The sequence below is a fragment of the Protopterus annectens genome, chromosome 7.part1, assembly GCF_019279795.1.
Source record: "Protopterus annectens isolate FY-2018-M chromosome 7.part1, PAN1.0, whole genome shotgun sequence".
Classification (NCBI taxonomy): domain Eukaryota; kingdom Metazoa; phylum Chordata; order Ceratodontiformes; family Protopteridae; genus Protopterus; species Protopterus annectens.
In genome coordinates, this window is record NC_056740.1 from 440,966,201 (window position 1) to 440,983,700 (window position 17,500).

General features: G+C 39.0%; 1 protein-coding gene across 1 annotated transcript in view; it reads left to right on the forward strand.

The window, feature by feature from the left end:
- The window catches only part of ALDH1A2 (aldehyde dehydrogenase 1 family member A2), a 445,853-nt gene that overhangs the window by 385,042 nt on the left and 43,311 nt on the right, over window positions 1–17,500 (forward strand). The window lies entirely within an intron of this gene.

The following is a 17,500-nucleotide window of genomic DNA, read 5'->3' on the forward strand; positions in this document are numbered from 1 at the left end:
TAACAGAGGAGATAACATTCGCTGTCTTCTGATGTTCATCACATAAGAGGTAAGTGTGTAACCTACTAAGACACTTACACAGTTCTTTCTCAGAATGTATCACTGCTTTTCTCTTATTTGTTACTAAAAGTGCAGGTAAACAGAAAAAAAGTCACGTATGCAGTTTAAACATTGAGTGTTTCCAATTTTAACAACCATTCACCTCACTGTTATTCAAGTCTGTTTCCTTGTTTTCTCCAGTTAGGAAGCAATGATGTTGTAGATTCACAGAGATATGCAAGCGCTTTGGTTATTTGAATTTCCTTTTTTAGGACATTTATTCTGCTTAAATGGCCAAAATACAAAGTTGGGAATATCTAGTATACAATGTTACATTATTATTATTATTATTATTATATTTTTATTATTATTATTATTTTATTTTTATTATCCGTGGTGGTGGTGCTGCGGTAGCGTTGTTGCCTCACAGTAAGACGCTGTCCAGTTTGACTCTCAGCTAGAGCGTCTTCTGCGTGGAGACATGCGTGAATGGGCGTACCTTCGTTGAAGGTTGTGCGTCAGGGCTGGCAACTCGGTACGTAAAAATCAACTGCCAATCATTAGCGGACCGGAGTTCTGCTGTGGTGGCCCCTAACCGGGAAAAGCCGAAAGACAAACAACATTATTATTATTTTTATTATTATTATTATCTATGGAATATCTAGTATACAATGTTACATTATTATTATCTATAGAATATCTAGTACACAACGTTACATTGTTATTATTATCTATGGAATATCTAGCATACAATGTTACATTGTTATTATTATCTATGGAATATCTAGCATACAATGTTACATTGTTATTATTATCTATGGAATATCTAGTACACAATGTTACATTGTTATTATTATCTATGGAATATCTAGTATACAGTGTTACATCATTATTATTATCTATGGAATATCTAGTATACAGTGTTACATTGTTATTATTATCTATGGAATATCTAGTATACAATGTTACATCATTATTATTATCTATGGAATATCTAGTATACAATGTTACATTGTTATTATTATCTATGGAATATCTAGTACACAATGTTACATTGTTATTATTATCTATGGAATATCTAGCATACAGTGTTACATCATTATTATTATCTATGGAATATCTAGTATACAATGTTACATTGTTATTATTATCTATGGAATATCTAGCATACAATGTTACATCATTATTATTATCTATGGAATATCTAGTATACAATGTTCCATTGTTATTATTATCTATGGAATATCTAGTACACAATGTTACATTGTTATTATTATCTATGGAATATCTAGTACACAATGTTACATTGTTATTATTATCTATGGAATATCTAGCATACAATGTTACATTATTATTATTATCAATATTACTTTCCAACATTTCTTCAGTGTCTTATTAGTGTTTGCAATACACTGTATCTAACAACTGTATTCATTGTTTATTAGTGTTGCAACTGCCGCTTTGGCCTGGGTCACAGCTGAAAATGATCTATGGACCAGCCAATTAAAACAGTTGAATTTTAATAAATAAATAAATACATATATTAACACTGCAAGTAATATAAGCATGCAAGAAGGCACTAAGGGGTGTCCATAGTACAGAAATTACCACATGTCCGGGAGTCTTGTGAAAGATAAATGTCTAACAATCCATAGGCATGTGTTAGCACTTGTATACTACATATGCCTTCATGTCTTACTGCACTTATAAAATGGGCATCTGTAGTTTTTAGTTTGAATTTTACATTTAGTAATTTATGTATGGTAATTATGCATTTTGTAGTCTATTTTAATGTAAATAGTTTCTGTACTCATTTTAACTCATTGATAGGTTTGCAGGCTTATAGCTATTTAACTGTGTGAAATGTTGGTTGGAAAATTTTAGGAAGTCATTTAAGGGACTCTCCTGTCAAACTGTTGTATATTATTGCACAATACAGTTTATAAGGTGATGCTAACACTACACAACATGAACTTGTATACTGCTTTGTAGGTTACACAGCCTTAATAACATTTAAAAGAGTAATCATTTTTGTAAACTCCACAAAAAAAAAAAAAAAAAAAAAACGCAATGTGGAAGGCAAAGCCATGCACAGAATAAAAAAAATTAGAAGTAGCACCTAACTGTACAGTGGCATGACACTGCAGGAACATCAGATAAATGTAAACCTATAAAACTTAAAAATAATATTTAACACAAAGAAACTGCTAGCACCTGCATTCACAGAGAGTACAAATCCTTATTCAGGCATCACGAATCAAATATGTTAGCAATCACTTTAAACAGAAATGTAGTCACGCTATTATTATTGCTTTGTGTACTACTGGTACTGCTGCTGCTGCTATTAGTACTCTTACTGGTATTACTGGTACTAAAAAAGTTAATAATGCTACTATTGCTAGCACTACTATTGCTACTACTAGGACTATTTCTACTAATAATAATACTTTTTTTAGGGTATATATTGCACTAAAATGGCCAAAATACTACTACTGCTGTTATAAGTATTACTAGTAGTATCAGTACTATCATTACTTATACTACTATTATTACTGCTGCTGCTATTGCTACTACTGCTACTACTACTACTAACATTATTGCTGCTACTAATACTACAGCTACTTTTACTACTGGTATTACTAATGCTATAACTACTAATACTGATACAAGTATTACTATTACTACTACTACTGCAGATTCTGCAGCTGCTAGTACTACTACTAGTAGTACTACTACTTCATCTACAACTACTGCTACTGCTAGTATTACTACTGCTACAATTAATATTACTACAAGTATTACTGTTACTACTACTCCTGTTACTGCAGATTCTGCAGCTGCTAGTACTACTACTAGTAGTACTACTACTTCATCTACAACTACTGCTACTGCTAGTATTACTACTGCTACAATTAATATTACTACAAGTATTACTGTTACTACTACTACTGTTACTGCAGATTCTGCAGCTGCTAGTACTACTACTAGTAGTACTACTACTTCATCTACAACTACTGCTAGTATTACTACTGCTACAATTAATATTACTACAAGTATTATTGTTACTACTACTACTGTTACTACAGATTCTGCAGCTGCTAGTACTACTACTAGTAGTACTACTACTTCATCTACAACTACTGCTACTGCTAGTATTACTACTGCTACAATTAATATTACTACAAGTATTACTGTTACTACCACTCCTGTTACTGCAGATTCTGCAGCTGCTAGTACTACTACTAGTAGTACTACTACTTCATCTACAACTACTGCTATTGCTAGTATTACTACTGCTACAATTAATATTACTACAAGTATTACTGTTACTACTACTACTGTTACTGCAGATTCTGCAGCTGCTAGTACTACTACTAGTAGTACTACTTCATCTACAACTACTGCTACTGCTAGTATTACTACTGCTACAATTAATATTACTACAAGTATTACTGTTACTACTACTACTGTTACTGCAGATTCTGCAGCTGCTAGTACTACTACTAGTAGTACTACTACTTCTTCAACTACTGCTACTGCTAGTATTACTACTGCTACAATTAATATTGCTACAAGTATTACTGCTACTACTACTACTGCTACTGCAGATTCTGCAGCTGTTCCTACTCCTGCTACCATTACTGTTACAATACTTGCAATACTAATACTATTTCTGATTGGAATGATAAGGCATTTTATTCTTATGAAAAACATTTTAGGAAAATTTCTGTACTCATACACTTAGGATAAAGTATGTTATATTTTTTATAAAAAAACAGGCCTTTACTTGTTGTTATAATTTTCTTTCTCTTCACCCCCAAAATGAATGGTATAATTCCCACTTCTGTATTTAATTTCCACAGTATTATTCCCTTTTCTTTCTTTTTATATATATTTTCATTATTTCCAGTGTTTCCCAATAAAATTTTCATATTTTTCACTAACTGAGGTTTACATTTTTGGATCTACTAGTTCTAATGCTGCTCATTTTGCAGATATGCAGAGGGCCCATCAGGGTGGGATCAAAGGTTGCCTTGTATGCCAGGTATAAATCACCTCTCAGCAGACTGTAGGGCACAAAGTATAAGGATATGGCTTTGAGGCAGTTGGTATAGGGCATTATGTTTATGCCCTGTATTCTTTTCATGAGTAACCTCTGTGGAAGTTCCAGTTGTTGCTTGTGCCTGGACAAGTAAATACCAACAGGAGCATTATACTCAATAAGTGGCCTGATGAGGGCTGAGTATAATAGCACAGTGACTTCTCAGGTCCTTTACTTATATGTGGAGTAACATAGAATAATTATCTTACTACCTTATCAAAACCCAGGTTACTGTCTATGAGTCCCTAAATCCCTGACTACTGTGTCTACATTTAGGAGTGTTTTCCTGACAAGGTAGATTCCCTGGGTGACTGACTTTCCAAAATGTACTATTATGCTTTTCTTGGCATTGGTTTTTAAGACATAACTTTGGCACTAGTCATTTGTCTGTATTAGACCTCCCTATACAATGTTAGTATCTTTGTCTTGGGGGGCTGGGGGTTCTATGATTGCTCCCAGCTTGTAAACATCTGCAAACTTGGTAAGCCAGAGGCCCTTGACATTTGCCTTGACTTAAGAGAAATAAATGCCAAACAGCAGTGGATCCAGCACTGAGCACTGGAGGACTCCACTGGTGACTGGCTTCCTTGTGGAGGTGGTCTCTCTTTCCTAATCTCCTGGGTCCTACCTGTGAGCCAGTTGGCTATCCAGTGGGTTACATAGGAGTTTATGCCAAATTTCATGAGTTTATTTACAATGCCTGAGTTGGATATTGCACCAATTGCTTTAACTAGGTCATGGTCAGGAGTATGCACCATTTTGCCCTCATCCATTGCCTTGGTGACTTTCTCAAAGAAGTCCACTAGACCAAGGCAGCCTAGAAAATCCCTGTGAGCCTGCCTTGAAGCAGAAGTTGGTGCTGAGCTATCTAATGCCGAAGCCCTGAGTGGGAGGGATGACTCCAAAAGCTCACCAGACCTGCCTTTGACTAAACCAGACTGGGCTGAGTCCAGTGTCTGAACACTTCCTATGTCATTGTTATTCATTTTCATGATAAGCCTTTCCATGGCTTTGATATAAGTTTAGTCAGACTAATGAAGCCTGTATGGAGGCTAAGGCTGAATAGTGACTGCAGTGACCCTGATAGGTCATATATGGATATTATGGGGACCCATCAAAGCTGTATTCTTGGCCTTAGAGAGTGCCTTTAGGACCTGCTACTTACTGATAGTTTGGAAGGGTTGTATTAGATGATAATGTTAAAGTTAAATTTGTCAGCCAGAAGATTTGCTATATTTTCTGGGTCTGTGAACGTGGGTCCATTTATCAGCAGTTTTGCACACTGTTGTGTACAGCCTTTGAGGTTTCAAACATAGCTGAAGAAGGCATTATGCAATGGAGGAACTCCTATCATCACTGAAGAAATGCATACTAATGGAGAAAAGAACTAAGGAGTAAAGAACTTTTCCTAAGCCATTGGTTAATAGTCCGTGGAGGAAAGTTTTGAATTTGAATGATACCCTAGAGATGGACCCAAACTCTTCCTAACTATCATAGTTTATATATTAACTTATTATTTAACTACAAATGTTTTTATCTGAATCCTTTTTGTCAGGCTGAATGTAAATACTGTAAATAGTTATTGAATGTTATAAATGTATTAAATTATTGTGTTATTTCATCAAAATAAAAATCCCTTGCCAGTCACCCTTGTCCACTCCCCTTCAACATTTCTGTAACAACTTTTAGTCTTTGTAGTAACATCTGACTTAAAGCCACATTAGAGAAAAGCAGTAGCTGGTAATTAAAGATAATTTTCACCTCTCATTATGTATAGGGTATAGGTTCCCTATTAGATGAACGAACGCTTAAAATGTTGAGTACGACACACTCAACAGCTTTTAAGTGAATGTTCATCTAAGCAAAACACTTTATTTTGTTTGTTGATTTGTTTTTGTTTTTATTTATTTATTTATTTTTTTTGGGGGGGGGGTTTAATGGTGTACAGTACATTTTCACTGTCAGCCGTTGGCTTCCTGGTGGCTGGCCAATTATAAGTTTTCGAAACTCTTTGTTTTGATATTATGGGGTTTCGCTTAGACAAACTTTCACTTAAAAGCTGTCAAGCATATCGTACTCGACATTTTAAGTGTTCATTCATCTAATATAGACCCTAGGGTATATAGTTCTTGATAAAAAAAATAAAAAAAAAAAAACGTTCATATTACTTAGGGGGAAATTACTAGGAGGGAAATATATATCCTTTCAGGGTTCTCAGATGGTTCATAGGTTAGGTTCATAGGTGAGTACTAGGCTATCTGCCCAAGGGCATCTGTAAGCCTAGCTAGAATGTGTTGGCTTTTGCCACACCTTTAGATTAGTTCTCTGTGCCTATGTCCAGCAGAGCCATTAGTTCCCTGTGCCTCTGTCCAGCAGAGCCACTGCAGTGATCCCCAGGGTAAATTTTCTGTTTCCCATTCACTCGTCAAGGTTTCTCTTGAAGAGTGTTAGTGAGGGTCTCTGCCTAATGTAGATTGGAATCCTGTTCCAAAGCATGGGGAGTCTCTGGGACAGGAGTCTATCCCTCCAGCAAATCCTATTTATCATTGTGGTGAGGTTTAGATCCCTAGAGCATGTGGCTCTCGGGGATTTGTTTTTTTTTTAGGTGGAGCATGTCAATCAATTCTGGGTTGGACATGGTCTTGTATGTCAGGCAGAGATCACCTCTGAGTAAGCGGTATGCAACCTAGTACAGCTGGAGTTTCTTCAGTCGGGCTGCATAGGGCATCAGTTTGAGGTCAGTAATCCTCTTGGTGAGGTACTTCTGTGGTCTTTCCAGCTGTTGCAAGTGTCTTGTAAGTTACATCCCAAATGGGGCGTTGTATTCTATGATGGGCCTGATGAGTGATGAGTAGAGGGGTACAATAACTTCTTTTGTTCTAAATGCGAACCCTTTTGTGATAAGGTGGGCCACATAGAAGGATTTTCTAACAACCTTGGCAATATGATTATCAAAGGAGAGATTACTATCTACTTGGGTCCCCAGATCCCTTATTACATTTTCTGTATTTAGGGGACTACCACATATGTGGTAGTTCACGGGTACTTTCTTTTTTCCAAAGGGGATGACCATGCACTTTTTGGCATTTAGCTTGAGGCCATGATTTTGACACCAGGTATCCGTCTCAGTGAGACCCTTCTGGAGGATGTCTGTATCAGCCGGAGAGTCAGTTATGGCCCCCAGTTTGCAGTTGTCTGCGAACTTGGTCAGCCATAGTCTTCCTGTGCTTGCCTGTACCTCTGAGAAGTATATACTGAAAAGGAGGGGTCCCAGGACTGAGCTCTGGGGAATGCCACTTGTAACCGGTTTACAGTCGGACATAGAGCCTGCAACTCTCACCATGTGGGTTCTATCCATGAGCCAATTGGCAACCCATCTCATGACATAGTGGTTTATGTTCAGGCTGGTGAGCTTGTCTATAATACCAGAATGGGGAATGGTGCTGAAAACCTTTGCGAGGTTCAGGTAGGCTGTGTGGACCTCCTTTCCCTCATCTAAAGCCTTGGTAACTGTCTCAAAGAAGTCCACCAAGTTTAGGAGGCATGATCTGCCCTTAACAAAGCCAAACTGGGTAGGGTCCAATGTTTGGAGATTCCCAATGTCTCTGTTAATGAGTTCCATGATGATGTGGTCCATAGCCTTGCAGACCAGGCTAGTCAGGCTTATAGGGCGATAGTTCTTGGGGTCCTTTGTGGCTCCACCTTTGTGGAGCAGGATAACTGTTGCTGTGCACCACTCTATGCATATGTAGCCTGTAGAGAGGCTGAGTTTGAACAGTGTGTTTAGGTGAGGGGTTAGTTCATTTTGGAGTATGTGTAAGACACAGCCTGGGACATCGTCCGGTCCCATTGAAGCTGTGTTTTTGGCTTTGGATAGGGCTGTTTTAACCTGTGTGTCAGTGATTGCCAAGGCTCTACATTCTTCTGGTATGATTATGGGCCCTTTAGGGGGTGAGAGGGGGGTGAAGTTTGCACTAAACCTGTCTGCCAGAATGTTGGCAATATCAGTCGGTTCAGTGTATTTTGTGCCATTCTGCACTAACTCAGAGCAGATCTGAGAGTTTCCACTTAGGTTCTTGACATAGCTAAAGAACGCTTTGTGGTTATCTTTGGAGTCCTTGGCAGTTTTTTCTTTTGAAGCTAACCTTGGATGATTTTATGAGGGATTGTAGTTTCTTGCTGATACTGATCAGGGATGTCTTTTCTTCTTGTGATTTTACTCTTTTCTGTACTAGTTTCCTCCTTCCTATTGTACAGTTTGTTTATGGCTGGGGTCCACCAGACTGGTTTCCTTTTCTTGGAGGAGTGAGTCTTGGTTTTGCTTGGGATAGCATGATCCATGCATTCTTGCAGGTGCTCATAGAGTGCCTTTGTAAGGGATTCAGCAGCTTGGACAGTGTTGTCCTTTAGCATGGGGGCTGTGAACCTTTCCACCTCGGTCTTAAGTAACGTGAAGTTTTCTTTTGAAAAGTTTTTCATGGTGGTTTCCTTGATTGGGGGTGGGGGCAGAATGTGGATATCCAGAGTGATTAGTCTATGGTCTAATCTAACCAGTGAGGGGTTGACCTCTGGTGTAGAAAACCAGTCACCCATGTTGGTGATGACCAGGTCCAATATGTTGCCACTTCAGGTGGGGGTGTTGACCAGTTGATCCATGGCATTCAAGTTTATAAATTCTAGGAAGCGTTGGGCAAGGGAGTTAGTACTTGAGTGGTTTTTCTAGATAATGTTTGGGTAATTGAAATCACCCAGTATTAGAGCATTTGTTAGGACCTTCATATTTTCCAGTGTCCCCAGAAATGCAGAATGGGGGTCCTGGGTAATGGTGGGTGATCTGTAGCAAGCTACAATTTGGATTGCAGTTTTGCCCATTGTTAGTTGCACATGGATGATCTCTGATGCATTGTGCTGTACCACTAACCAGGAGGTGTGGGTATCCTTAATGAATATGGATACACCCCCGCCTTTTGTGTTTCGGTCTGGTTTCTGCGGCCCAAAAGTATGGTATGAGTTATAGCCTGGTAGTGCTGGGGTGCTCTGTGGAGCCTTAAACCAGGTTTCTGTTACTGCACAGATATCGATGTTCTCCATACTGCGGAGTGCCTCAAGTGCATGCATTTTGAGGTTTAGACTTCTGGCGTTGAGTAGCATTACCCTTAGTTTTTGGTTACTTGTGCTATTTACAGTGGTTGGTTTGTCTTTTGAGCTTTGCCTAAAAAAGGCACTATGGGGGTGGCAAAAGCCTTGGCCAGTATTCGAAAGCCTAAGGGTGATAGGTGCAAGCCATCTCTTGCAAAGCAACATGGCTTGTCGAGCATGTCATACCAGGCAGAAAGATACTGGATCCCCTTTGAATGACACCAGAAACTTAGACAATTGTTTTAATTGATCATTTTTTTTTTTATACTGTGGCATCATTCTTAGTGAGAGCAGGATGCTACTCAGGGTCAGTATCATACCGACTTGGGCTACATGATCTGAGAGCTCTTCCATGTCTCTTTTCATGTAGTCCAGGGAGGCACATCTCAGGTCATTCACACCAACATGGACAATGATAGAGTCACATTTGTACTTGTTCTGGAATGACCTGAGTGCTTGTGTTATGTGGCAGATCCTGGTGCCCGACAGGCAGCTAACAGTAACCTTCTCCTTGTACAGCCTAGTTAGTGGGACATCAGTGTGCCTGACTATAGAGTCACCTATTACTAGTGTGTTGGGTATGTTATTTTGCCTTAAGGACTGTGATTGCGTGGCACACTGATTATGTGAAGTATGTGCTTCATGGTTTGTGATGGGGTGTGGAGGTTGCTTGGGTGTCTGCTTTAGAGGTCTCTGTTGCTTTTGCAGATTTTTATTTAGAGCCTCCGAGTATGTTTTCATGTATTTATGTGTATTTGCCGATGCTGGTTTAGTAGGTCTGTGTGAAACTGGTGTGTTGCAAGTATTTCCTTCTCCTCTAGACTGTCAGTTCCAAGTCTTGGGTTGAGAGATCTTTGCCTCCAGTTTGACTGTATAATTTTACAATCCCATATGGATTCACCAATAAATAATTTGTATTATTCTGGAAATGTTTTTTCAAGTATCTCTAAAACAAAACAAAATTTACAAGCTCAGAGTATATCCCCATTGAGGACGGGAGACAAAGGAAGAATACAGATGCGTGTAAACATTTGAGTCCGAAGATTAAGCAGTTTGTAAAGCACTTGTACCAAGATCCTTTGTTGTTTGTGGAGAAGATGGAAAGCTGTATAGTAGAAATTACAGATGTCTGTGTAATACAAACACATTAAAATTCAAAGAAAAGCAAGGAAAATGTTACAAACAGTCCTCTCACAAGAAAAGCAGAAATTGTGAGAATTGAGAACATCAGGATTAAAAGTGAGTGACTTAACAGGTCATGTCTTCAAATGAATATGTTACACAACAGGTACTGTTCAAAAGGATAAGGAGTCCAGATAGAGAAAGAGAAATACAGAGAGAGAGAGAGAGAGAAAATGAGAGAGCAGTCTTATCAAATATTGTAGGTACGGAAGACCACCGAAGAATCTAGACAAATACATGGACAGTTTGAGAATTAAAATGATGTTGAAGAATGAAAAGTTGCATTGTTTAATTGTCTTTTGAAAAATGTACAAAACATATTATGTTAATATAAAAAGTCCGTAATGGGCCTACTATGCAGTAAAGGTTAATTTGGGTATTATTAACAAAACATTGCCCATGCTACATCAAGGATCCATTATGACTGCCAGAAGCATATTCCCCCAACAGCAAACCGGACTAGTTAATCTCATCAAAAGAGAAACCTGATAATAATCTGACATTAATTACAAAGCATTTTTTAAGAGGCACTCCCACAACATTATACTTACTTATACAGAGTTTACAACTGCACAACACCAGGGAAAAGGGAAATTCCTTCCAATGGTAAAAAATGGCTCACACATCTGTGATCTTGCATTACAGACAATCACTATAAAGTCTTTCTGAGGTATGCATGTTATAGGAATTAGGTCTAGGGAGGCTGAAATCCTCCAGTTGCCTTTCATCAATGGCAGCACTCCCCTACATAAAATACAGTTTAAAATGGTACTGCACTAACTAAAGGGAGGTACATATCACGTGAAACACTTCATTAAAGAACACATTAAGGTTAGACTACATCCACTGTATCCTTGAGTTGTTTACTTCCCATTATGAGAAATTCGGATATATCACATATGCCTCCAGCACAAGTATGCCTTGCTTCTCTTTCTGTCCATGATTTTTGTGGACAGGAATTCATGACATAACCAATGACTGGAGAGCATTCATTCTGCGTATGTGATGGCTGCATCTTTCTTGTCCACAGATGATGTAGTCCTTTTGTTGTCAAGTGACTACAATTTCCAGCATGCACTGGGGAACTTTGCTGCTAAGTGCGAAGTGGTAGTGATGCATATCAACCCTTCTTACTCAGAGGTCATGGCGTACCAAAAAAAAAAAAAGAGTGGACTGAATTCTGCAGGTGAGAGGGGAAGTATCTACCCCTAAGTCAAAGAATGGAAGTATCCTGGGATCATTGCTCACTAATGAGGGCAGACAGGATCAGGAGATGAGTTGTTAAATTGTGCAGCAGCAATAGCTCTGTTAGCATCATATCAGACTGCGGTTGTTAAATAAGAACTGACTGATAAGATAAAGCTTTCATTGACTAGTCAGTCTATATTCCTTTCTTGATCTATGGTTGCAAAGTTTAAGAAGAGAATGAAAGGAAGAGATGACAGGTATAAGCAGCAGAAATGAAGTGTTTTCACTGGGTAACTGTGGACATTGCCCATGAACTGGTAAGCATCTAAGGAATTGAGAGCATCTCCAAGGACAACTAATGTTCATGTGTGATGGGGGAGTCATATAAGGTGGTCTGAATACCTAGTTAGGATGCCATCAGGTTGCCCCTATGCAAGGTTTGTCAAACAAGGTTTACTTGAAGGAGGCCTTTGAACAGACTCAAGGTATGTTAAATTGATTCTGTGTCTCAGCTTGCCTAGTATCACATGACAGTGATGCAGGATTAGCTGGGGACTATTGCCAGGAAAAAGGAATTCAAGATTGTACTGTTGTGTCCTATCACTGTGACCCCCACCAGGACAATTAATTTAGAAAACTGATGTATGTTGACCAAATGATATGTCTTGCTTGAGATTTCATTATCATGCCTAGATCACTTATCATAGACTAACACTAGTTTGCAGTTGGTAGTTTCATTATTTAGTGCAGTAACAAACAGAAACATTCATTTCCATGTGTTAAGTGGTGAGAAGTACTTATCACCATGGCGCATGGAGTACTTATCACCATGGTGCATGAAGTACTTATCACCATGGTCCATTTTAATCTATTATTTCATGGAGAGATCCAGAGTTATACTCACCCTGTCAAAAACTTATGAACATTTGAAGTGAAAATGTGCAATTTGGGATTTTTAGTGTGCTATTAGCAAATTTAAAATAATTTAAACTGTTTTTCCGAATCCACGTTTTTAAACCGATACTTGTTTGCCAGGGCCAGGTACTCGACTCTAAATCTGAGCATAGCGCTGATGTCAGATCCATCCACAACACCTTTTTTTCCATTTTTGCACTTGGAATTGGAGGGTCACATCAACCGTGACCCTCATCTAGATCCAATGCTCACACCACTGGGTGGCTATCTATTTAAAAAGGTTTTCTCTCACTGTGTGTCTGCTGCTGTTTTAGCCTAGCTCGTGGCTCTAGAGGCAGGGCAGTACTTCCTGTGTCATCCTCATTAACTCCCTGTAACACTAATAAACAACTTCCACAAGGTGTACATACAAGCAACACAACCCCTAACCAGATGATGAAGTGCAAAGAAGATGCATGTCTATTAGGCCCAGGACTGCTATTAGTAAAAGTCCACCTAGATGCAGTACTTAATTCAAGAACAATATTCTCTATAAGCTCTCGACCTGCCCCCACCCCCACACACACACACAACCTTAAAAAACATGTATTTCAGATCACCTGGCAACACCCTCCACCGACACATTTTAATGCAACTTCTCCCGTTATCCTTCTTTCACAGATGAAATGCGTCTAATTGAAGAGTACCACCTGATGTTTTGAAGATGTATTGTTAACATGTGGTCCCTGTCCTCATTGCTTCAACTTTCTCCACTAATTAATTCAAGACATAAGCTAAACTGAAGATTGTAGAGAAAAAAAAAAATCACATGTTCGTAGATAAGATACAAATGTATGAAGATAAGCTATACCAACAGGGATCTTGGGTAATAATAATGTAATATTATTCAAACTGATGTGGACTTGAAGGGTCCCCTTTTCTGAAAAAAATGAACACATATTCTGTTCTTGAAATAACCCTCCAAAATGCACCAAAAGTATATATACATAAACAATTTTGCACCTGACGTGAATATTATACAGAATACTGATAACTGACAAACACACAACACACACACACACACACACACACACACACACACACACACACACACACACACACACACACACACACACACATGCTCAAACACACATGGCTGTGGACACGTTTGCACACACACACACACACACACACACACACACACACACACACACACACACACACACACACACACACACATGGATGCTCATGCTCGCATGCACACACACATACACACACACACACACACACACACACACACATGGATGCACACACTCACACACACACAAACAAACTTACAAACATACACACACACACACACACACACACACACACTCACACACACACACATGCGTGCACGCACACAGACATACATACACACATACATATGCATACACACATGCAGAAACACACACACACATACATACATATACACATACATGCGCACACACACACACACACACGCATGCACACACACACAAGCACGCATACACAAACATACATACACACATACATGCGCACACACACACACACACACACACACACACACACACACATACACAAACATACATACACACACACATACATACATACATGCACACATATACACACACACATTTAAAAGCCTCTGCTTAGTTTAAAGGTGTAAATGTAATGTTAGTCAACTTATCAAGCATGATATAAATTTCATGAAAAAAGCACTGTACATTTATTTCACAGTAACACTGTACTCAAGTACATATGCCACAAGAATTGTCACCATAATTTATTTATCTTTTTCTTTGTTATGTTTCCTGTAAGAACGTGTTAAATAAAAAAGAAACGTCTTGGTAACATGTTTATTTTATAAAGAATTCATTTTTATCAGTTCTGTTATCCATTTCCTGAAATCTTGTCATCTGGATTATTGATTTTTAGATATAAAACATGCTCTGTGCCTTTTTATATGCATTATAGTAACAGATCATGCCTGAAAGTATTGGTTTTGTCTGCAGGCAGAATTTGGTTTGAGGTTTGTAACAATAGTTTGAGTTTTAACTTGCAACTGGCAAACAACTGCTTGTAGGATTAACATAATGAGGAACATAGCTGTCCAGTAAACAACACAAATTAAACTTGGAAAGAAAATTACACTACAGAATAGACAACCAGTAAACATAAAAATATCCAAGCTGGCATCTTTCTACCAAAGCACCACTCCCTGTAACTCCCATCCAAATGCTCTTAGTACTTCTGTTCCTGCCTGCAATATACTAAGACCAGTGGAAATATTTGCTTGGCTAGCCAGCAAGGTTTACTCCTACAATATGCAACAAATCAATTGCTATAATTGTCCAGCTGACACTTGGTTTTCCGCTAGTTTGTTCAAAGGAATGAAGAATACAAAAACTGCAATGTTAAAATATTAGCACTTTAATTAATCACGACTCCATATCATGAGTATAAATGCCAGAAGTCAGAGTCCTCTCAACTCGATGTGGAATTCAAATCCTATAAATTATTTTCTCATGCGGGGGGCGTCTCAAAGTCCTCTTGCAAGAAAATGTGCCTCTCACATGCCTCTCTTACAACAAATTTCAAGTTTACTGCTTCATGGGGAAAGAGTAATTTCTGTAAAGTGACCAAATTCAAAAATAGTGCATTTTGTATTCAGGGATAGATCCAGCGACATTAAATGTATAATTCTCTTTGCAGGCGATTATGTTCGCAACTCTAGAAAACATATAAAACATGTACAGCGTGAAGTTTGAACCTCTAGGATCAGATGAATAAAAATATGACTTTTTATTTATTTAATTTAATTGTTTAAAATTGTTAACCTAGATACAGCACTGATCACGAATGACTAATTTCAGACTCATTTTGGGAGAGAAATAAGTGTAAATCAATTTAAGGATTTATAATGAAATTCCATTGACAAAAAACACAAAAGAAGAAAACTGAACATGTGTGTACATTTTAGTACAGAAGGGTCATTATAACCAATGTACCATATGTAACAAATTCGGTTAGACAAGTATGAAGTACAGTCTCACACACACACACACACACACACACACACACACACACACACACACACACACACACACACACACACACACACACACACACACACACACAGTTATGTACAGTAAGGTCACAAACAGCACCAGATAGTAAAGGGGCAGCAGATAGTAAAGACAACCACAAGGCCTTCTATAGTTATGTAAAGAATCTCCACGGCAATACCCAGATTTGCTCTGAGCTACTGCACAATGGTATTTCCTATACCAAGCCAACAGATATTGCCAATATACTGGCCGACAGATTCAGTGCAAACTTTACCCCTTTCCCCCACAAAGGACCAATCACAATACCAGTAGATTGCCAGGCACCCAGTATTACTGTTGCACAGGTTAAAACAGCACTGTCCAAGGCCAGGAATACAGCTTCTATGGGACCTGACAATATCCCTGGCTGTGTTCTACATGAACTACAGAGTGAACTGGCACTTCACCTGTGTGCTGTGTTCAGTCACAGCCTCACCTCAGGCTTTGTCCCTTCCGAATGGTGCACTGCTACAGTCATTCCTCTCCACAAAGGAGAAGTGACTACAGACCCTGGGATCTATCACCCCCATTAGCCTGACGAGTCTGAAATGCAAAACTATGGAATGCATCATCATGGATCTAATAAGCAAGGATATAGGGAATCTCCAATCTCTGGATCTTACACAGTTTTGTTTTGTGAAGGGTAGATCATGCCTGCTCAAGTTGGTTGACTTCTTTGAGTCAGTCACCAGAGCTGTGGATGACGGCAAGGTGGTTCATACAGCCTACCTTGATCTGGCCAAGGCCTTTGATACCATTCTCCACTCAGGAATCTTAACAAAACTCACTAAGCTAGGCATCAACCCCTATATCATTAGGTGGGTTTCAAACTGGCTCACAGATAGAACCCACAGTGTGAAAGTAGCTGACTCCAAGTCAGACTGCAGACCAGTCACGAGTGGAGTCCCACAGGGTTCAGTCCTGAAGCCTCTCCTGTTTGATATTTACTTCTCTGAAGTCCAGGCCAATTCGAAGGGACTCTGGCTGACAAAGTTCGCAGACAATTGCAAGTTGGGAGTGATTATTAACTCCCAAAGTGATGTTGACATCCTACAGAAAGGCCTCACTGAGATCAATGACTGGTGTCAGAACCATGGCCTTAAGCTCAATGCCAAAAAATGTATCGTCGTCCCGCTTGGGAAAAACCCAGTTCCCTTGAATTACCACATCAATGGTAGTCCACTGAACATAGAAGGCTTTATAAGAGGTCTGGGAACACAGGTTGACAGCAGCCTCTCTTTTGACCACCACATTGCCACTGTGGTCAGAAAGTCCTTCTATGTGGCACATCTCATTACTAAGGGTTTTGCATCCAGGAAGAAAGAGGTCATTGTCTCCTTCTACTCCTCCCTCATTAAGCCAGTCTTTTAGTACAATGCCCCATTTGGCATGTACCACACAAGACACCTGTGACAACTAGAGAGGCTGCAAAAGTACCTCACAAAGAGGATCCTAGGCCTTAAACATTTGTCCTATATAGACAGACTCAAAAAACTCCAGCTATTCTCTGTCTCATATCACCTACTTAGAGGCAATCTCTGCTTGACTTACAAAGCCATATTTGACCCAGCTCTGTTAGAAATGCTACATCTAAAGAAATCCCATTCCCTCCACACAACACACTCCAGAGACCTCACCCTCATTAACACAATCAACAGAGCATGCTGGAGGGATAGGTTCATAACCCAGAGACTGCCCATGCTGTGGAATAGACTTTCCATACATGTCAAGCAGAGCACCTCACTGACCCTCTTCAAGAGAAATCTTGATGAGTCGATGGGAAATAGAAAATTCACCCCAGGGATCACTCCAGTGGCTCTACTTGACA